The 23,548-nt window shown below is 40.8% G+C and overlaps 1 long non-coding RNA gene and 1 pseudogene across 1 annotated transcript in view; both read left to right on the top strand.

The window, feature by feature from the left end:
- The window catches only part of LOC144381147 (uncharacterized), a 398,096-nt gene that overhangs the window by 35,720 nt on the left and 338,828 nt on the right, over positions 1-23,548 (top strand). The window lies entirely within an intron of this gene.
- Positions 20,155-22,696, top strand: LOC144381043 (NADH dehydrogenase [ubiquinone] 1 alpha subcomplex subunit 5 pseudogene; annotated as a pseudogene).

Raw genomic sequence — 23,548 nt, forward strand, 5'->3', positions numbered from 1 at the left:
ATGTGTTCTCTCTCTCTCATTCTCTCTCTCTCAGATAAATAAATAAAATCTTTAAAAAAAAAAAAGAGATGCCTGTTCCTGTGTACTTTACCTCCTCATTCTAACTTCCACAGCCCCATTTCACTACATCCCGGCATATTTCATCATCTCTTTGCTTTCTGAAACCTGTCTTTCACTCTCCTCTGAGGCTCAGCAGAGTTCCCAGGTCCTGCCGATGAACCTTGCCCACTAAGAATAGAGGTATGCCATTCACTGAAATACTCACTCCACGCTTCTGACACTACGACTACTACTACTCTATCTTCTTCTTTTCTTTTTTAAGATTTTATTTATTTATTTGACAGAGAGAGAGAGAGACAGCAAGAGAGGGAACACAAGCAGGGGGAGAGGGAGAGGGAGAAGCAGGCTTCCTGCTGAGCAGGGAGCCTGATGGCAGGACTCGATCCTGGGACTCCAGGATCCTGACCTGAGCCAAAGGCAGACACTTAACGACTGAGCCACCCAGGCGCCCCTCTAATCTATGATCTTAACACAGTCCTGATTTCTTTGATTGTTACCTCCTCATCCCTTCTCCTGGAGAAGGAAACCCATTTCTCAGAATTCAGCTTCCTCCAGGTTCTAAATATGCCCTTATCTCTACAACTCCATCAAACAGGAGCTGGGATAATGGGCTCATCGAGTGAAAATGGGTCATAATATGATGTCTATAGTGTTCCTCTTCTTCAGGTACCAAAAGTGCTCTTGTTCTTTCCCTACTAGCAGGAGAAGTGGGTGTTACTAAGAAAAATCAAGGCTATTGGGAGAGGAGAGAAGGACCAACATTTCCTCTGCCATTTACTGGTGGCAGCTGGGACAGTAGATGAACAGAAACAGAATTAGCGGGGCCACTGGGTGGAAGCATCATGAATGTGACTGCAGGGCTACCTTGGACCTGCCGTGGTCAGTGTTGACTGCAGCCTGGGGTGATCCCCAAGCCAGCGCTGAAGGAGTCTGAGGAGGCCTGGGCTGGTCCCACCCTGGTCCCACATTCCAGCTTAGTGCTGCCTCATCTTTCTGGTTCTTTTTTTTTTTTCCTTTGATTTGTCTCCTCAGGCAAGGACAACAAAAGCAAAAATTGACAAATGGGACTACATCAAACTAAAAAGCTCCTGCACAGCAAAGGAAACCATCAGCAAAATGAAAAGGCAACCTACTGAATAGGAGAAGACATTCACAAATGATATATCTGACAAGAGGTTAACATCCAACATATATAAAGAACTCATACAACTCAACAGCAGAAAGAACGCACAACCCCATTAAAAAATGGACAGAGGACCTGAACAGACATCTTTCTAAAGAAGACATCCAGATGGCCAACAGACACTTGAAAAGATGCTCAACATCACTCATCATCAGGGAAATGTAAATCAAAGCCACAATGAGATACCACCTCATGTCTGTTAGAATGGCTAGTATCAAAAAGATGAGAAATAACAGGTGTTAGCAAGGCTGTGGCAAAAAGGGAACCCTTGTGCACTGTTGGTAGGAATGTAAATTGGTGCAGCCACTATTGAAAACAGTATGGAGGTTACACACACACACACACACACACACACACACAGCAGAATATTACTTAGCCATTAAAAAAAAAAGAAATCTTGCCATTTGTGGCAATATGGATGGACTTAGAGGGTATTATGCTAAGTGAGATAAGTCTGACAGAGGAAGACAAATACCGTATGATTTCACTTATATGTGCATTCTAAAAAACAAAACAAAGAAAACAAAACAGAAACGGACTTATAGAATCAGAGAACAAACTGATAGTTGCCAGAGGGGAGGGAGGTAGGGAAATGGAGGCAATTGGTAAAGGGGATTAAGAGGCATAGACTTCCAGGGGTGCCTGCGTGGTTAGCAGTGGATTCTTGATTTTGGATCAAGAATGATTTCAGGGTCCTGGGATTGAGCCTGTGTGGAGCCCCGTGTGGAATCCTGCCATTGGGCTTCATGGGAACTCTGCTTCTTTCTCTCTCCCTCTCCCCCTGCACGCGTGTGCATACACACTCTCTAAAAATAAATAAGTAAATCTTTAAAAAAAAAGAGGTATAGACTTCCAGTTATAAAATAAATAAGATATACATGGGGATGTAATGTACAGCATAAGGACTATAGTCAGTAATATTGTAACCACTTTGTATGGTGACAGGTGGTAACTAGACTTATTATGGTGACCATTTCATTATGTATAAAAATATCACTATGTTGTGTACCTGAAATTAATACAGTATTGTCTGTCAGTTATTCTTCATTAAAAATAAACAAACAAACCTCTTCCCAGGAAAAAAAAGAAGAGGTTAGGGTAATTTATATTTTTCAAGGCTGCCCAGTGTTTTTTATATTTTGGGAAATGATGATTTCTTGTGGTTTTGAACGTTGAGGTATTATGCGCATTGTGAATGTCAAAGATTTTCAAATGAGGATCATCTTAATGGAGGCCAGGAAAACACTCGGTAGTTTCAACAACATCTTGGAAAACCTCAATTGGAAGGGACCTTTTTTAACCTGGGAGAGAAGGACTGATAAAACCTGAAATGTTAAAAGCATTCCATTTAAAATCAGAAAAAAAAAAAAAAAAGAATGTCTGGAATTACTGCTTATACTCAACATTATCATGGAGTTTCGTCCTTGTGTGGTAAAGATTTAAAAGGAGTAAGGAATGGAAATGTAAAAACAAAATTTTTATTGTTTCAAATAATATTACTGTCTACAAAGAAAATCTCTTAGTCTACAGATTGTTAAAATTAATAATAATTTAGCAAGAATGTTGAATATAAGATCAACTCCCAAAATTTAGTTACATTTCTATGTAACATCAACAAAAGAAAATGTTATTTCCAACGGCAAAAAAGGTATAAAGTACCTAGGAATAAATCTACAAATGTGTAAGGTCTTTGCGTAGAATATTCTAAAACTTTATCAAAGGATATATTTTTTTAAGATTTTATTTATTTATTTGACAGAGAGAGACACAGCGAGAGAGGTTAACACAAGCAGGGGGAGTGGGAGAGGGAGAAGCAGGCTTCCTGCAGAGCAGGGAGCCTGATGCGGGGCTCGATCCCAGGACCCTGGGATCATGACCTGAGCCGAAGGCAGGCGCGTAACGACTGAGCCATCCAGGTGCCCCTATTAAAGGATATTAATGAAGGTTTAAATAAATGGAGGGACATACCATGTGCATGAATAGGTATATTGAACACAATAAAGTGATCAGTAGACTTAAAGTAATTTCTTCAAATTGAGTAGTAGACTTAATACAATTTCAACTAAGAATAAGTCTTCATTTGATAAACTGATTCTAAAATTTAAATGGAAAAGCAAAAGGGTCAAGAATAGCCAGTCATTTTTGAACTAGGTAAGGAGTCCTGTCTTATCAGACAGCAAAGCTTTTATTATAAAGTCATATTATTAAGACAGCAATGTGTGACAGAGTAAGAAAACATACTTTTAACAGACAATATGTAAGAACATTCTAATGACCTCAGTCAGGGTTGGGCAGGATTTCATAAACAAGTCACAAAGTGCAAATCATTAAAAAAATAAGGCATTGATAAATTAAAAATAAGAACTTGGATATGATAGAGAATGCAAACAGACAAATCATATGCTGGAATAAAATGTTTACACCACATATAACAGAAAATTAGTATCTGGAGTGTTTTTAAAACTATCTAAAAATAAGAAAAAGATAATAACGCATCTTCCCGCCTGCCTTCTGCCCCAAAGGGTCATAAATCCATAAGCAGGTGTTTTATAGAAGAGGAAATGAAAATAATCAATAAACATGTTGAAAAGATGCTCCTTTTGTATTAATAAGGGAAATGAACATTAAAACCCCATCGAGATGCTATTTCACAGCTTCTGGACTAGAAAAAATTAAGTCAGACACTGCCAATGTTGTGTGGACAGCAGAATAGTTGCAGGTAGGAGCATAAATGACACAACACTTTGGGACACAAGTTGACATCATGAGCAGGGTTAATTGTGCCTGTAATCTGCTGGGTCCATAGCTTACAGACACTCTTACCCAAGCACACAGGGAGACGTGGGCGAGATGCAGTATTGCTTGGCTGAGCAGAAACCTGGAAATCACCCAGAGCGGGGCCAGAATGCCCTTCTAAAGGGAATAACATATTGCGATACTCCCCTATTCTAAACCACCCAGTGGTTTCCCACTGCAGGTAAGAGAGAATTCTAAACCCCTTCTCCAGTTTCATCAGATGCCACTCTCCTGGGGTTTCTCAAGACCTAAGATCTTTCCCCCCCACTCAGGGCAACATGTCCTTTCCACAGTCATTCCATGGTTGGCTCTTTTCTCATCCTCTAAGACAGCTGAATTATCACTTCCTTGAAGAGTCCTTCACTTGCCATCCCATCTAAGTTAGTTTTCCCTATCTGCTTCTCTTTCTCAGCCCTGTACTTGTTGCCTATGATAATAAATGTTAATATAAGAATTATGTATATATGGGTGTACGCATTCATGCATTCATAATTTTTTAGCCTTTCTTTGACATTAAACTAATAACCTCTTTGAAAGCAGAGAGTAGGTTTGTCTGGCTTATGATTGTCCATTGTGTGTTCCACATAGCCTGGCATATGATAGTCACTTAATAAATCTTTGTTGAATGATTGAATAAGAGTACTGCATAAATTGTACCTATTTGAAGTGGTTTGTTGATCTCAGAGTACATTTTATTACTTCTGGTTTGGGAAATGATAATGGGATACCACATCAGCCACATAAATTCTTAGTATTTCTTTAGAAGGTAAAGGGAAGTGTTTACCTGGTGTTATTTTTTACCTCAAATAATTAACCAACATGTGTCTAAATGCTTCCACGATATATTTTGAATGATTTAATATATAATACATTAAGTAGATTTTTCAACCAAACAGAAAGTCCTTCAATGCCCAAACTGTTTGGAGATACATGTAATGTTTTTAGATGGGTTCCAATACACATTAAAAAAAAACCATTTATAGATACTAATATAGACATTTGATATTGAGTATTCTAATATGTAGGTAAAATAGGCCTGGGCTGTTTTTGAAAGAGGCTTGAATTTAGGTTGATGCAGGTTTTTATTTTATTTTTATTCTATTTATTTAAATTTATTTAAATAATATGTATGTTTATTTAAATTATACTTTCTGTATTTTATATATTTTAAATATTTGTTTGTTTTGCAATTTAATTTTGTTTTTCCTGATTAGACCTTGAGCTCCTAGAAGAGCTGGCATTATCTACGGAAGAGGTGGATTAAGCAGACAAAATGATTCGAGAAACATTCGAAATTCAGCAAAATATGGAAATAATACAGAGGTTTTACATTCTCAATCACAGGAGTGGTGCTCTTGCTCAGACAGTGCAAGTCAGATTCATTTTCATAATGGATGGAAAAACTAAGCTAACCTAAAAATAGAGGTATTATGCAACATTTAGCATAAATTCAGGCTCTTTGTCCCCAAAACTTCTTTTTAAAATTATTTCACTTATTTTTGTAACCTGACATTCTGATATGCAAACACCATTAAATGAAATGGGATTTCTTGGTTTCCATTTAATTTTTAAAAGCTATAATTTTGAGGAGCACCTTTTTGTATAAATGATTTAAAATGGTGAAAAAACAAAAGAAATGATCAACTTTCTGGCTACGGTGTTGTGTCAAAGTAAACTTCCAGGGTGGAGGTCGTTTTTCTGGCTTCACTTGGAAGGTTCACATGGAAGTAAGATTAAAGTTTACATCAAAGTTGGGTGAGAAACTTTTCCTTGTAACTGATTTCCACTTGGATTTGATTTCTACATTTTGTAAGTTCCTAGAGAATTATTAGGAGGCCAAAATGAATAAAGAGTTGATAACCTGAATTTTCATTAAAAATATGTAATTATCGGGGCACCTGGGTGGCTCAGTCGGTTAAGCGTCTGCCTTCGGCTCAGGTCATGATCTCAGGGTCCTGGGATCGAGCCCCACCAGGCTCCTTGCTCAGCAGGGAGCCTGCTTCTCCCTCTCCCTCTGCCGCTCCCCCTGCTTGTGCTCTCTCTCTCTCTCTCAAATAAATAAAAATTTAAAAAATATGTAATTATCAGAGTGATGTTTATATAGATATTAATATTTATAGCTAAAAAAGAGTGTGTTCTCAATCAGGCCAAAGCTGCTCTAAATCACTGTAGAATAAATAGTTGAACCCACAGTACAGCTAATACTATTTTGATAATTAATTTAGAAAGCCCCCAGATTTACTCTTTTGATAATAACATAGGTAATTCTGACACCCAAGTAAGTTTTTGGCTCAACTATTTGACTTCATTTGCTATGAACCTGAAAGTGATCAAGAATTAAAAAAGGGCAGAGTTGGCCAGTCACCCAGTACTAAAAAAGTCCTAAATAAGGCACTAACCATTATTTTCCCTTAATAGTGGTAATAGTTCTATTTGCTTAGCAAGTCACATTCTTTGCTCTGTACCCCGTCTCTCCCCTGGCCCAAATGCCTAGGCTATGCCTTCTCCTTCCCCTCGGCAGATTGCGGCCTCCGGGGCTGGGGACGGAGCTCTCCAAGGAGCACCTGTCGGGTGGCTGAGGCCACCAGGGCGACCCATAGGATGTACCCACCTGAGAAACACAGAGCCAGGGCTGTCTGTGGAGCTGTGTGGGGCCTCCGTGCTTGCCTTTCTTGGGCTGCCTGGAATGTCAAACTGGAATACTGTGTCGCTGGGAAACAGAATTTTCTTCACCATTGTGCGCGTGTCGATCACCAAGTCAGGAAACAAGCTCAAGGGCTCATTTCTGAATCCCCCCAATCATGTGAAAAACTCTGCGTTTTAGCTTTGCTCCGTTCCCACATTGCAGGAAACTCTTTCTTCACATGACTCCTAATCTAGCTGAGGCTGTTGTTTTTTTTTTAAGTCAGTTAATGAGTAACATGTAAGTATGACACAGAGTGGTTTTCATCCTACCCACACTTGTTCTAAAGGAAAAATAAATGTGTTTGGGAAATGCACCTTTCAGTTTACCAATATGAACACCGCACGACTGTGGATTTAGGCAGAAAAGTCCACGGGAAGGTAAAGACGTGAAAGAGTGAGGTGCAGAATCTTGCAGCATCTAAACATTTAAAGTGGGGATGCTTTTCTTGGATCCCCTGGGCCTGAGCAACAGGGTGGAGAATGTGGATGAGCTTTGTAAAGCCTTTACACATGCAGGAAATAATCAGCCCACAAGCATGCCACGGCTGATGTTTGGGAAGATGCACGAGAGCTTTCGGGCTGCCCCGCGTGGTTCTTGGGACCTGAAGAGTTCTGGAATTCTTATGGAAGGGAAACATACAAAGTCAAGCTCAACATTCAGGCTGTGTATTTTGCTGGGTCACAGGCAGCTGTGACCTCTATCACGGCCGCCGCCGCCACCACCACAAAGACAGAGAATCGCTAGGACGTGAGGGTTCCAGCAGCATTTTTGCTGCTTTCTGGCTCTGGAACCGTAGGGGATCCGAGACCAGACCTGCTGAGCTTGCTGTCTGCCAGGCCTGCCTCACAATATTAGAATGAAATCGAGGAGATTCTGCTACATATTATTGTTATTTCAGACCCATATAAAGCAGGAAGCTCACAAGGAGAGTTTCTTTGTGTGACATTATTCACTCACTCAGTGTTCGTGCCCAAGGAGAACATCAGCGTCCCTCCACCAACATTCCTAGCAGCGGCGAAGGATCTGGTGCAAAGTAGCTGCACTTTCTCTCTCCTTATTCCCCTTGTGATTGGTCAGTGACATTGGAGGACGGCTGGCTCAAGTGAAGCACGACTCTGACCGTGGAAGAGAGCAAAGTTTCCTAGGAAATCAAACCTTTAGCCTTGGCCTTGTGAGCTCTTTGCTCTAACCAGCTGATAACCAGCGAGGCAAACCATGACAGCCGGTCACCGTGGTTCCTGGTGCCATCTTGCTGCAATTCTGATGCTACCTGCATCCCACTTCACTCCTTGTCCTCCTCTATAGTGCCGTATCTGTATTGTTCTTGTCCCCCTTATTTCTGTGTTGCAGTTATGTTGGAAAGACATTAAATAAAGTAAGTTCTACTAAGGTGTTGGATTAAACAAACCCGTATCATACTTCGCATACTAGCAACAATCTGCAAGCTAGTTTCTGCTCCTTGTAAACAAAAAAGTCTCACCAGTGCATATATTAATAACTAATGCAACATAATTTGTTACTATCTCCCAGGCAGGTTTGGATTTTAGGTGGGGCAATGCTTAACTTGTGAGAGAATGTCTCTAAAGGAGGGAATTCCAGTGTCACCAGTCTTTGGACATATTTTTCAAGAGAGAAGCTATTGACTCATCAATATTTTATTAGCAAAACTCCGTGCTAGCCACTGTGAATGACAGAAAAAAATTTTAAGAAATGGGTTCTTGATCCAATAATGTAGCTAGGGAGAGACACCATACATAGTGGAAAAGTTAATTAACAACTCAGGAGGGAGGGAGGCAGTAAATCAGGCTGATACTGCCTAATATCTTTTGAGTCTCTGTAGCATCTCTGCTAGATAATTTCAAAACAATATCTCAGTCTCTTCTTGTCCAAACCACATTTTTACAGATGATGAAACTGTATCTTAAAAATGTTAAGCAACTTGGCCATGATTAAGTGGCCCTAAGAATGTGGTCGTGCTGGAATTCATTCATTCATTTACCAAATGTTTATTGAGCATTTAAGTGGAAGTGAGACTATGTTTATTTACATTTAAAAGGAGGCAAGATCTTTCGAATCTGGGATGATTTAGAAAAGCCTACAGGAATAGGTGGAGTTTGTGTTAAACTCTGAAGAGTGAGGAGAGGTTGGAAAAGCAGAGAGAGAAGCCAGCGAATAAGTACACGGGCTGTGTGTGTGTGTGTGTGTGTGTGTGTGTGTGTAAGGGGAGACTTTGTGTTGGTGAAGAAGGTAGTAGCTTTGAACACTTAGGTAGAGGCTGAATGATGAAGGACCTCGCATGCCAGTGGCTAGGTCAAGCTTTATCTTACAGGTAATAGGAATAAACAGATGAATGCTGAATTTCATGGCCACGTAGATGAAGCTTTGAAAGCCGAAAATGACTGCAATCATCTGATGATAGGTCATTTCACTTAGGCGGCAGCTACCAGTCTATGGGAAGCAACTCTGAAGTCGTTGAGACAGTATTGGCTGAACTCTTACGTAAGATGTTGAGTTGATTCCTAATCATAAGAAATTGTGTCAAAGATGGGGTGTGCTGAAAGTCTAAAACCCAGGGGTCACAAACTCAAATACCTTCAAGAGCCAGAAAGGTAAGACTGTGAGGTGGGGATGGAAGCAAGCAGAAAGTGGTAGAAAGGGGCGGTGTGCATGTTCTCCCCAGAGACATTCAAGTTGTTGTTTTTGTTCTTTTAAATTCCAGTATAGTTAACATACAGTGTTGCATTGGTTTCAGTGTACAATATAGAGATTCAGCGATTTTTTACCTTACTCAGTGCTCATCATCATAAGTATATTCTTTTTTTTTTTTTAAAGATTTTATTTATTTATTTGACAGAGAGAGAGACAGCGAGAGAGGGAACACAAGCAGGGGGAGTGGGAGAGGGAGAAGCAGGCTTCCCGCCGAGCAGGGAGCCTGATGTGGGGCTCGATCCCAGAACCCTGGGATTATGACCTGAGCCGAAGGCAGATGCTTAACGACTGAGCCACCCAGGCGCCCCAATCATAAGTATATTCTTAATCTCCTTCACCCATTTCTTCCATTCCCCCACTTACCTCCCCTCTGGTAACCACTGGTTATAAAGAACTTACATAACTCAACACCAAAAAACCAAATAATCCAAATAAAACATGGGCAGGAGACAGGAACAAACATTTCTCCAAAGAAGACATCCAGATTATGTTTGGACCTTATGTTCAAACAGGAATGAGGTTCTGAAGGCATACGACCACAGAGAGAAAAATGTGACTTCTGATGCCTTATTTTTAAGATTAATGGCAGTTGACTGCTGGATAGCAATCCACAGCAGCAGGCACCCAACTACCACCGTTTGACCCCTTCAATTGTTTAGACATGACCTCTGCTCAAGGCATTCCTAGCCTTTACAGCTGCTTTCATTTTTGTGTGTGAAGATTAAAACAAAGGCCAGGCGATCAAAGATAAACAACTGGTGTAGGACATTTATATAAATATAGCTATAAAAAGAGCATACACACTGGCAAAAAAATGATAGTAAGTAGAATACAACTAAAATAAAGATAGCAGAGACTTTATTATCTCCTCCCATAGAAACTGAGATTATGGAAACCTAACAAGACACAGGAACTGACAATTAGCAAGCAGTTTGAAGCAAGACCACCAGTGATTCAAATGTCTTATTTTGCTGATGCTCTCCAATAAGTCACATGTTATATCTTTATCAGTAGAGATTGTAAAGAGCTTGTGAACTAGAAAACAGAACAATGAATTTGGGCTCTCTCACTTGGTAAGTTGAGTTAACATCTCTGGACTTCTTTCTCTTCTACCGAATGAAAGATATTAGGCTAGATTTGGCCTGCTGACAGCTTCTGTTTGGCCTTTGCCATGTTTCATAATTAGAAGTTTTTTAAACATTTCATATAGAACATTGTTATCTGACCTTGCCTAAAAAATAGAATCCGTGTGGTAATAGTTGGCAGATACTAAGTAATAGTGTCCCCTTGTGGTGGGGCTGATCTCTGCAGTCTGCCTCTGTCATCAGCCCTCCCCAATTGCTCATTCTGCCTGCTTTGATTCACTGGGTTCTCAAAATATGCTTTTGGGTTTTAAACCCCCAGCCTACATAATGTTGAAAGTCTTCTCTAGCTCTAGCTCCTTAAACTCGACTCACTGAATTTTCACTGTAAGAATTTTTTTCTTTTTAAAAAATTTTTTTTTAAGATTTTATTTATTTATTTGAGAGAGAGAGAGAGCACAAGTAGGCAGAGCGGCAGGCAGAGGGAGAGGGAGAAGCAGGCTCCCTGCTGAGCAGGGAGCCCAATGCAGGGCTAGATCCCAGGACCCTGGGATCATGACCTGAGCCCAAGGCAGACGCTTAACTGACTGAGCCACCCAGGCGCCCCAGAATGTTTTTCTTTCTTCAGTGAAACAAGGTCCGTAGTTCCAGAAATTAGTCTTGTGCAATGATGATAATCTTTGGTTATTATATCCAGCCGTTCTGAAGTCCAAAAATATGGACCTGATATGCCTGCTGGTGTTTGGTTAGGTAAAGGGTGGGGAACCTTTGTCTTTGGGCATTTGGTCTTTATGATGTAAGGGAAGGAAATTTGGAAACCCACGTTCCTATTCCTGCTCCGCCACTCACTTGGGTATGTTTTTCACTGCTCCTCACTGTATTTAAATTTACAAAATGAGTTGAGATCATTGATTTTAGGCATTCTGTTAGTATACATTTCTGTCAATTTACATTTTCATAATTTAAACAGCGATGTGCTGGTCAGCTGATTTTCGAGGAAAAGCAAAGCTTTGATTTGTAGCATTTGCCAGAGTGTAAATGCTCCCACCATGGCTGGTTTTAAGCTACCAACGTGGTGCCATTGAATATGGCTTTGGGAAGAGATGCTGACAGTTAATTCTTGTGAGGTTGTAGGAGCTGACTTCCTCACAGCACTTCGGACATTCAGACATCCCAGCTGCAGTATTTGGCAAAATGTATGAATTTAGCTCCAGAGTTACCAGATTGAAGAAACTGTGTTCTTTGATTTAAGTATCAGTATCTTCAGACCTCCTGCATAGTTCTTGTCTATTCTGCCTTTGTTTGATTTTATACAAATTGACAGTTATTTCCAGAGAAATATTTATGAACATTGTATTATTTTTAGTGTCTCCATAATGGATTTTTTTTGGTATTTTTTATTGTGATAAAATATACATAATATCTTAATTGTTTTAGAGTGCACAGCTTAGTGCCATTAACTACATTCATAATGTTGGGCCATAGTTTTTTAAAATACACTTTTTTGTTTATAAAACAAAATACACAAAATATAAAAAAGAAAATTAAGCAAGCCCCTATAATCTTCAGCCTCCAGAGATAATCACCATTGACACTGTTAGCATTATCAAAATTATGTTTTACTCTAAAGGATTGTCAAAATAGCTTGGTAATCCTGGAAATATAGCCAACATTTACTCAATATGTGTTTTTTTTTTTTGAAGATTTTATTTATTTATTTGACAGAGAGAGACACAGCGAGAGAGGGGACACAAGCAGGGGCAGAGGGAGAGGGAGAAGCAGGCTCCCTGCTGAGCAAGGAGCCCGATGTGGGACTCGATCCCAGGACCCTGAGATCATGACCTGAGCCAAAGGTAGCCACTTAACAGACTGAGCCACCCAGGTGTCCCTTAAAGATTTTTAAAAATTTTTAAGTAATCTCTACACCCAACGTGAGGTTTGAACTCACAGCCCTGAGATCAAGAATTGCACGCTCCACCCACTGAGCCAGCCAGGCGCCCCTGTTTGTTATAATATTTTAAAATTTCCCCAACTCTCTGAATTTCAGGGATCTCCTCCCCATATTTTGCTGTTGGATTACAGGGCCAGGTCCATATTTTATTTAAAAACACAGACTCTCTATGTTTGAATTCTTAGGATGCTACTTAATAGCTTTAGTTTTCTAATCTGTAAAATGGGAATAATAATGGTATTTGCCTAACAGGTTTTCAGAAAAGTGAATTAGTCCTTGTAAAGATTTTGAATATTGCCTGGCACGTAATAAGCACTCAGTAAGCTGTTATAATTATTGTTACCAGCATTTAGAATAAAATCAGAGGGTCTCAGTTAAAGTAACTGTTTTTGAGGATTTAAAAAACAGCTTAAGATAGAATTTATATAACATAAAGTCCACCTGTTTAATGTATGTAACTTAGTGATGTTTAGCATATTTACAGAGGTATGCAACCACCACCGTCCTCTCATTTTAGAATATTTTCTTTGCTTCAAAAAGAAACCTTGTACCCATTGGCAGTAACTCTCCATCCTCCTACCTCCCTGCTTCTCTGCTCTGGGCAATCACTGTTTCCTGTGTCTATGGATGAAACACTTCATATAGAGACAGAAAGTATCTATTCTGGATATTTCATCTAAATGGGATCATACTATATGTGATCTTTTGTAACTGGCTTCCTTCACCTAGCATACTTTTGGTTTTTTGTTTTTGTTTGTTTTGTTTTTTAAGTAGGCTCCACACCCAATGTGGGGCTTGAACTCATGACCCCAAGATCAAGAGTTGCATGCTTTACCTCCTGAGCCAGCCAGGCATCCCTCACCTACCATGTTTTCAAGTTTTATCCTGTTGTAATATGTATCAGTACTTCCCTTTGATGATTAAATAGTATTCCATTGTATGGATATGCCACATTTTATGGATCCATGTTTCAGTCGGTGCATATTTGTATTGTTTCCAGTTTTTAGCTATTATGAATAATGCTGCTATGGAAATGTGTGTACACGTTTTGTGTGCACAGTTGTCTTGGTTATATAACTAGGAGTGAAATTGCTATGTTTAACTATTTGAGGAACTGCCAAAGTGTTTTCCAAAGTGGCTGCACTATTTTGCATTCCAATCAGCAATAGATGAGGGTCCCAATTGCTCCATATGCCTTGCCAACATTTACTATTTTTTTTTTTCTTTTTGGTTATAGCCCTTCTGGTGGATGTGAACTGGTATCTCATGTTTTTGATTTGCATTTTCCTAATGACTAATGATGTTGAGCATCTTTTCTGTGCTTATTGGCCATTTGCATACCTGTTTTAGAGAAAAACTGATTCAAATACTTTGCCCATTTTCAAACTGGGTTGTCTTTTTATTATTGAGCTGTATGCTTTATGTGTTCTGGATGTAAGTCTCTGTTCAGAAATATGATTTACAAATATTTTCTCCCATTCTATAGGTTTTGTCTGTTCACTTTGGTGATAGTGAAGCACAAAGTTTTTAAATTTGATGAAGTCCAATTTATCAGTGTTCTCTTTTACACTTGTGTTTTTGGTGTCAGACCTAAGAAATAATTGCCTAACCTGAGCTCACGAAGCTTTCCTCCTATGTTTTCTTCTGAGAGTACTATAGTTTTAACATTTATGTAAGCAGAAGGTCTTGGATCTATTTTGTGTTGATTCTTATGTGTGTTGTGAGGTAGGGGTCCAGCTTCATTCTTTTGTACATTGTCCTGGTACTTGACTCCTTTGCCAGTTTTTGCTGGCACTCTTGTTGAAAAGACTGTTCTTTTCTCATTGAATTGTCTTGTCCCCTTTGTTGAAAATGAATTGACCACGAATGTTAGGATTTGTCTCTGGCTAACTGATTACTTTTAACAATATAATTAGCGACTTATTCTACATCACTGTTCCTTTTGAAGACATGGACTTTTATCTTTTTTATGCATCTCTATGTAAATCCAGGGCCAGAGTTTTTAGTATTTTCCCTCTATCATTCTTGATAATCCCAACATCATGTTTTTTATTTTTATTTTTTAAAGATTTATTTATTTGACAGAGAGAAAAAGAGAGAGAGGGAGAGCAGGTGGAGTGGAAGAGGGAGAAGCAGACTCCCCGCTGAGCAGGGAGCCCAACGTGGGGCTCGATCCCAGGACCCTGAGATCATGACCTGAGCCGAAGGCAGATGCTTAACGACTGAGCCACCCAGGTGCCCCCCCCTTTTAAAGATTTTTATTTGTTTATTTGACAGAGAGAGATACAGCGAGAGAGGGAACACAAGCAGGGGGAGTGGAAGAGGGAGAAGCAGGCTCCCTGCTAAGCAGGGAACCTACGGGAAGCCTGACACAGGCTCGATCCCAGGACCCTGGGATCATGACCTGAGCCAAAGGCAGAGGTAACAATTGAGTCACCCAGGTGCCCCTTGACATCCTGTTTTTTAGATGGTTGTTTATTTCACCTGTTTGTAACAATGGTAATAACAAAGAACACTAATAATGATGCCTCCCTACAGAATCTCCAGGCATTTAGAAGAGCATGAATTACCATCACTTAAGGACAGGCAAAGAGATAGAGATTCATATACTAATGCATTTCTGTGTTACTGTTGATTACATGTCTTCAATTTGCCATTCATCCCCCAAGGTTTTAAAACAGTGAAGAGCAGCTGGGCTGACTTCGGAAGGGGACGGAGACAGTGCTATCTGTAATGGTTTGGTCTTGAGAATTGAGCTCATAGGATCTTTTAAGATATGAGTTGGGTCATAAGCGTGCAATTAATTTGTGGAAGAAAAAATGCACATGGCTAATAAACAAAAAATATTCTCTACTACTTATCAAACAATGCAGAAGATGACCCAGTCGGGTGGCCAATGGGCAGGTTTTGTTTCGTTTTTTTGTTTTTTGTTTTTTGGGGCAGAATTTTTGAAAGGCCACCATGTTTATGGTGATGGTGGTTGGCTTCCTAACACGCTTGTGTGCAGTACTGGAGGTGAGTCTGGAAGAGAGGTATCGTCCTCATTTTGCAGAGGAGAAGGCTGAGGCTCAGAGAGTTTAATGAACTCATCCCGTGTCTCCTAGCTTGTGAGTGACAAGGCTGAGACTCAAATACAGATCCAGATGCTTACCATCTCCCCCACAGGCACAGTGAGCATTTAGCCCAGACAGCTCAGATGTCATTTTGAGATTTCTGGTAAACCAGAGTTTGAATTCTACCTCTGCCTGACACACCCATGAAAACGCTGTAAATTAAGGTGGAGTTTGGTGATTGGACTGAACCATCATCTCTTGATGGCTGCGGAGACATAGGCTGTTTATCTGTGAAACTGTGTTCTAGTGTTTTTGTTGGGTTTCCAGGGGCAGAGGATAAAGACTGGAAGGGAATTTAATCATTGTTAAATTTCTATATGCCTGGCACTTTACACAGAGAAACTTACTTAATCCTCTTAATAACGCTAGGGAATAGGTATGTTTCTCACCATTTTGAAGATAAGATAACCAAACTCAAAATACATTGTCTCTTTTTCCTAGTCCACACATTCAGTGAAACGGCTGCAGAGCTGGGATTCAGGGCAGGATTGTGGAATCCAAAGCCCTGTGTCTTTCAATTATTTACACACAGTCTCCTGGAAGTAAAGTAAAGCACATGGTTCCTTGTCCCCTCAATCCATTTACATTTTATATTATGTTTTCTGTTCCCCCGTCGCGTCTCATGGACAGTGTTTGTCTTCACAGTGTTTGTGTGTACCCATGGTGATGCCTTTAAATGGGTTTCTGGAGGCTTTCTCTTGATTGCTCTAGGTCTGGGCTGAGCCTAACAACCTGCCTATAAAATTCTCTTTCTTTTTAAGACAGGACTCTTTGAGCAATTATAGTTGGAACTCCTGAGGAATTTTTAAAAAATTAAATTCCTCTACATATAATTGGTACTCTGCTAGCAGTTTTGCTAAATTTAAAGTAGAAAACAAAGCAGAAGTCAAAAGACCAAAAGCCCCAGACATCGTGCCTGCTTATAAGGAAGTCAAAGAAATCTAACCTAAAACCAAACCTATCTTCCTAGATTAAAAGGAACTTAAAATCAAAACTTACAGGTCGACACGGTAAGTGTGACAGGACAGTGCAAGTGTGTTATAATCCCATTTTCTTTCTTTTTTCTTAATTGTATTTTTTTTTCCTTCCTTCCTCCCTCCCTCCCTCCCTCCCTTCCTTCCTTCCTTCTGATGCTCCCTGGTGGTCTAGTGGTTAGGATTCAGTGCTCTCCCTCCCCTTTCTTTTCTTTCTTTTCTTTCCTTTCTTCTCTTTCTTTCTTTCTTTCTTTCTATCCCATTTTCCCTTCATTGGAAAATCCTGAGTTCTCTTGAACAAACTGAGTCCTGGATTGCAACCATGCTTTTCAAAGCTTTCCTAGCATTGCTCCTTGTCCCCCTCTGCTTGAGTTTTCTTTTTTCAGCTTGAATAACATGAAAACCCTCAAACCCTGCCAGTTCTTCTATGCAATTACCCTATAAGCAAAATACACTTGTGTCATACGTTAATACGTCCTAGGTTCCTAAAGTGTGTGGGATCACTCTTGTTTTTTCTCCAGCCCTTGATAATAAAGGTGGGCAACCACAGACCTCCGGTCGCATGGAGGCTTCCTGTCCTTGAGATGCTAAAGAGACCTTTTCTATACAAAGAGGCAACACTCCCTTCTCGTCTGTTCTCCCCCTCCCCCCCCCCAGGTCTGAGACCTGACACTTACAATTCCTGGTCTGGGTCCGTTGGCTTCACTTCCCTCTTCTGGAGCAGGCTCTTGTAGGACATGATCTGTGCTTGAAAGGTCTGCTGGATGCTCCTCCTTGTTGGCAGGGCTTGCTCCCTTTTCCACATCTTTTAGAGGCCACCTGATCTCCAAGAAACTCTGGGGAGTACCAGGAAGGAACTTGGAGTTTACTCCTGATCCGGCCAGTGACAGCCCTTTCAGCCAAGTGGCCTGTTCTTCCCTCACTATAAAGAGCTACAACAGAAGGTTTCTCTTTCAGACTCTGCTCAGACAGACGTGATCAACCACACCTGAAACACACATGTGTGGTTCGGTAAATGACCACAGCGACATTCTGTGTGACTCCTAAGATCACATTACCTTCTCGCCTCAAGAACTTCATCTTATGTTGATGCTGCTGTGGGGTCACTTACACTGACCCCTTACTCCTGGGGACCTAGGTCTTATTCCAATCTTGTTGTCTTTCCTCCTTTTAGAAGATATTGAGTATGTGCTACCTCAGAGATTCCTCCCTCATTCTCCCTAAATGGGCTTCAGCTTCCTCCTGTTTGCATGACTAGACATTCTTTAAATTAAACCTGCCCGGGGCTCCTGGGTGGCTCAGTCAGTTAAGCATCTGCCTTCGGTTCAGGTCATGATCCTGGGGTCCTGGGATGGAGCCCCACCTTGGGCTCTCTGCTCAGTGGGGAGCCTGCTTCTCCCTCTGCCCCTCCCCCACTGTGCTTCTCTCTCTCTCTCTCTCTCTCTCTCTGCCAAATAAAAAATTAAATCTTAAAAAAATATGCCCAACACAACAGCTTTGATATTCATTGTTAAATGATATTAGCAGTGTTTTTATCACCCCTGCCTCATCTGCACTTTCTATAATCAGAAGATACTTTTATTTTTATTTTATTTATTTTTTTCAGAGTATATTTTTAAAGAAATGTGTTTTGTACTGTATTCGTCATGGTTCTTTGCTCACAGTGGGGGTTCAAATATAAATATTGACTGATGACAAATCTGTCATACTAGAGAAGGCTCTTTCACAGTGAAGTTAATCTTTTTTATTTTTCTTTCTTTTTAGGTGTTCCACCATATCACTAAATGCAAATACTACAGTTGCTCATTAATTAGAAGAATAAAAAAAGGACGTTAAAGTTTTTTTTTTATTCTGTATCAAACAAAAATCCAAACAAAATTATTGGGCTGAACTCAAGTGATAAAATATTTTAAGTATTTCGTGAATTTTAATCTGTGACCATTGTAAAACACAATCTTATCTGTGTAGATGATTTACTTGCATAGAAAAAACTGAGACGAAGATTTACAGATGAAGAGTCCAGTTTGCTTGAGTTTGAGGCCTCGATAACAGAATGAGATTTCCAGGCATGAGATTATTAAGAACGCAGATAACTTTTATTCTCTATCCTCCCTTTTCTACTCTTTGAATAAAATTTTGCCCTTCCACCCTGTGTTAGATTGAAGGCATCGATGATCTCAATTAATTTAATGTCCTCTATCCATACCCCTGTCCAGTAACCTTGTAGTTCCTGCCCACCCTAACTTGGGCTGGTCTTGTGACTTGGTTTGGCCAGTACAGTGCGGTAGAAGGGATGATATGATAATTCTGAGTGTAGACCGCAAGAAGCCTTGCATGTTTCTGCTTCCTCTCTGGCTTCCCTCTGGTCACCATGACAACATGTCTGAGTTTGGGGCACGCTCCATGTGAGGCCACATGGAGGAGAGCTGAGTCATTTTAGCCATCATGGAGCACTCGGCTCCCAGTGGACCTGCCATCTGCCACAGCCTGAGCCTACACAAAATCTGGCTAAACTAGATCAGTAGAACTACCTGCCAACCCGTAGCCTCCTGAGAAACAAGTTATTTTTTAAAAAAGATTTATTTATTTACTTTAGAGAGAGAGAGTGCATGAGCAGAAGGGGCAGAGGGAGAGGGAGAGAGAATCTCAAACAGACTCCACGCTGAGTGCGGAAGCAGAAGCTGGGCTCGATCCCAGGACCCTGAGATCACGACTTGAGCTGAAACCAGGAGTCAGGCACTTAAGCGACTGCATCACCCAGGCGTCCCAAAACAATAGTTTTTTAAACCCATATGTTCTGAGATGGTTATGTGGTCATAGCTAACTGCTTCACATCCTATATTCATAATACTAATAGGATAAGGTGACAGAAGCTCCTCCCATAGGCTATTATTTTTTAACTGTTCTCAGCCGTTTGAGCTAAATGAATGTACTTTGAGAGTGTCTTCAGTTTCAGTAAGTGACGATGGGGAACTTAGGGAGTGCAGTGGAATCTTCGTGGGATAATAGTCCCATATACTTCAGAAGCCGATTATCATTAGAAATAAGAAAAAACAGTTTTAAAATCAGGTAGATGACATCTATTAAAGATCTCAAAGCTGTAGTTGGTAGACCTACAAACTGTTGCCATGACATCCCCAAACCATCATACCCACCCTCTCGGGTAGTGCTCCCACCCCCCTGTTTGGCTGTACCCACCATTAGCTCTTCTCAGGTCTTTTTTTTTTTTGAACATTTTATTTATTTGACAGAGAGACACAGCAAGAGAGGGAACACAAGCAGGGGGAGTAGGAGAGAGAGAAGTAGGCTTCCTGTGGAGCAGGGAGCCCGACGTGGGGCTCGATCCCAGGACCCTGGGATCATGACCTGAGCCGAAGGCAGACGCTTAACGACTGAGCCACCCAGGTGCCACTTCTCAGGTCTTTTTACGGAAGTCCTTCTTCTGACCCCTCCATGAGCTACACCGGAGGGCTTTGCATTGAAGGGGCTGCACGAACAAAGCTGGCCTCCAACCCTGCCTCATGCCTCAGGCATTAGGCCCTCTGACCCACTAAGGGTTTAGTATTTGTGTACTCTAGTTTTCTTTTCTGCAAAACGGTGATGGGGAAGATAAGGCTTTTAAGAAAGTCCATGGTTCTTTTGATCACTGGTAGGGATAGTTTCTGCTGATTTAGAAACTTTGTGTTATGGGCCAAAGCTTTAGCAAATATTAACTCTCATTTTACTGCCCTTATTATTAACAGCCAGATAAATGGAAGTTCAGAGATTTGACATGATATGGATGGATCCAAAGTCACACAGATGACTGGAAGCAAAGCCATAAATATAGTAATAGTTTGTACTTTAGAAAAAAATGGAAGATCTGTCTCCCTTTTCTTGGTAGGGATATGTAACATAGTGATTCCTAGGCCGGTCCTCATAAATCACATGTGAGCCCTTCAGACCCAGGAAGGAACTTGAGGCCTACCGGGGGCATCTTATCAACCTGGGAAGCCTATTGTTGACCCCTCATTAACTCATTGATTCATCTTTAAGGAAAATAGCAGGAATAGGCACTCAGATGGGAAAGTTGGGGCAAGCAGTTTCATAGTAATGGTAGGTTTTATAACAACAAGCTCCAGGCCAGGTGACTTTATCCCCTTTGTGCTCAGTTTTCTCATCTATAAAATATGTGCATGGAGCCAGTCAGTGTTTTCCTAAACTGCGCTCTGTGGACGATTTCTCTAGCCTTTGTGAAAGTCAGGAAATGCTGCATACAAGGTCTGTCCCTTAAAGACCTTTGTGAAGGTCTGCATTCGAGAAATCTGTTCAACTTTATTAACTCAGGCTTAATAGAGATCCTGGCAACCTCTTAAGACCCAAAGGAAGAATCTCATTTTGGAAATGTGGAGGCAGATGATTACCATGACTTCCTATGGCTGCAAAGACATCTGAACTAATAGAAAGATTTTGGTTCTATTGCAATTTACTGCCAAGTCCATTTTTTACCCAGGAAGGAAATAGGAAAAAAAAAAATCATATTTTCTTGATTGTCTACTGTGTCAGACACTTAGATATTTTATGTAGTCCTTCTTTCTTTCTTTTTTTTCTTTTTGAGAGAGAGAGAGAAATCTTGCGTATGAGTGGGAGGGGGGAGGGGCACAGGGAGAGCGAGAGAGAATCTTAAGCAGATTCCACCCCAGTGCAGAGCCTGATGTGGGGCTCGATCTCATGACCCCCAGATCATGACCTGAGCCAAAATCAAGAGTCTGTCGCTTAACCAACTGAGCCACCCAGCCACCCCCTTATTTATTTTTTGCAATACCATATGGAATATTATTATTCTCACCAATATTGATCTTAATGACATCATTTTTTTCCATAACCAGTACAGTCTTATTGAGAGAGGAACAGGACAGCATCAATGTAGAGTCAGTGGGCTCAGTCCCTGATACTCTTTTCTATCTGTACACATTCTCTAGGTGATATTATCCAGCTGTTAAATAATATTTATATGATATGATATTTATAGGATATGATAGGATATTATCCAGGCTTTAAATAGTATCATATGCTGATGACTATTAACTCTCACAATTCCCCTCTGACTGTTCCCATACTAAATAAACATCTCAAACTTTGTGTGACCAAACCAGTGTTTTAAATTGAGAGTTTTCCTCTAGACTTTTCTTGCCTGTTTTACCCTTCGTAATTGGTCTCCCCATCTACCTCATTGATCAAACAGGAATTGAGGTGTTGCTGATTTCTCTCATGCCCTCATTCCCCGCATGCAGTCCATCAGCAAGTCTGTCCTGCCAGAACACTCCAGAATGTGACCACTTCTCTCCATGGCTATGCCTATTTCTAGTCAAGCTACCATCACCTCCCATGCAGACAATTACTGCCATGTTCCAGTTGTTCTCTCGGCTTCCATTTGTGTCCCCTTTGCAATCAGGAGCTGAGATGATCTAAAAAATAAATATGTAGATGCTGTCACGGTGGGTTTGCTGAGGAAGACCGCCTGCCTGGTGCAATTGGTTATATGTGAGAGTCCACACAAACGGCTAACAATGTTGTACACAAAGACTCTTGATGTTCTTGAGCAAATTCCTAAAAATGCAGCCTATGGCTCGTATGCAAAACAGATTGCAAATGAGAAGCGGAGTCTGGTTAAAGTGGAGCCAGATGTTAAGAAATTAGAGGACCATGGGCGCCTGGGTGGCTCAGCCGTTAAGCGTCTGCCTTCGGCTCAGGTCATGATCCTAGGGTCCTGGGATCGAGCCCCGTATCGGGCTCCCTGCTCGGCGGGAAGCCTGCTTCTCCCTCTCCCACTCCCCCTGCTTGTGTTCCTTCTCTCGCTGTGTCTCTCTCTGTCAAATAAATAAAATCTTTAAAAAAAAAAAAAAAAGAAATTAGAAGACCAACTTCAGGGTGGCCAACTAGCAGAGGGGATACTTGAGGCTGCAAATGAAGTAAGTCTGGCGAGAAAAATGATACACTGGAAACCACGGGAGCCTTTGGTGGAAGAGCCTCCTGTCGACCAGTGGAAATGGCCAGTGTAATCATCATTAAATGACTAGTGTGTTGACGGGAAACTGATGTAATTAAATGTTCTGTTACCATAAATAAATAAATGAATAAGACCATGCTGCTTTCCTCCTTAAAACCTTCTGGTGATTTCCCATTTCATATATATGGAGATTGCAGTCTCTGGCCTTGACAAGGTCTCTCTTCGCTCATGTCTCCAACCTCATGTGGCTGATGCTTCCCTACCTTGGCTTCCTTCCTGACCTGCCGTATATCAGGCTTGTCCAACCCCAGATTGCTGCCCTTGCTGTACTCCCTGCCTAGATGGCTCTTCTTATCATCATTTATTCTTGGTCCACATGCTACCTCCTCGGGGATGCCTTCCCTGACCACCTTGTCAACACTAATCCCACCTTGTGCCGAAGCTATCACCTCATTCTGCTTTACTTTTTGGAAGAGTTGTCACTCTCATTATTTTATTCGTTTATTTGCTACCCCCCTCCATATTTCTCTCAACTAGAAATATAAGTCCAGGAGACCTTCCATCTTCTTGTTGTGTTCAACCCCATATCTCCCCACTGGTGTGTATCAAAGTGCCTGGTACATACAGTTGCTCAGTAGATATTTATAGGATTGATAAAATAAATGTTATTTGTCTTGTTATCTTTCCAGCCATTTCTGTTCAGTGCACATTTAAACATAAATGCATGCAAGGCTACATACAGTGACCTCAAGCAGATTTCAAACAAATGGACTATTCAGAGAAATTTTTAAATGACATTATTATCTGTATGGGATTTTTTAATGTGCCAAAGCTCTGAGAAAGAAGAGAGGACCAAGCTGTTAAAAAGTTGTCAAATACTTTTGCACTGAGGCAGTGGGAGTTTGGAAAGGATAAATGTGATTCTGGTGTAGTTTTGAAGTTATGGTTTTTGGGAAAGGGCAGGGATTGAAAACTACAAATGGCTAAATATGGCTTTCGGGACTT

The sequence above is a fragment of the Halichoerus grypus genome, chromosome 2, assembly GCF_964656455.1.
Source record: "Halichoerus grypus chromosome 2, mHalGry1.hap1.1, whole genome shotgun sequence".
In the NCBI taxonomy this organism is placed as follows: Eukaryota; Metazoa; Chordata; class Mammalia; order Carnivora; family Phocidae; genus Halichoerus; species Halichoerus grypus.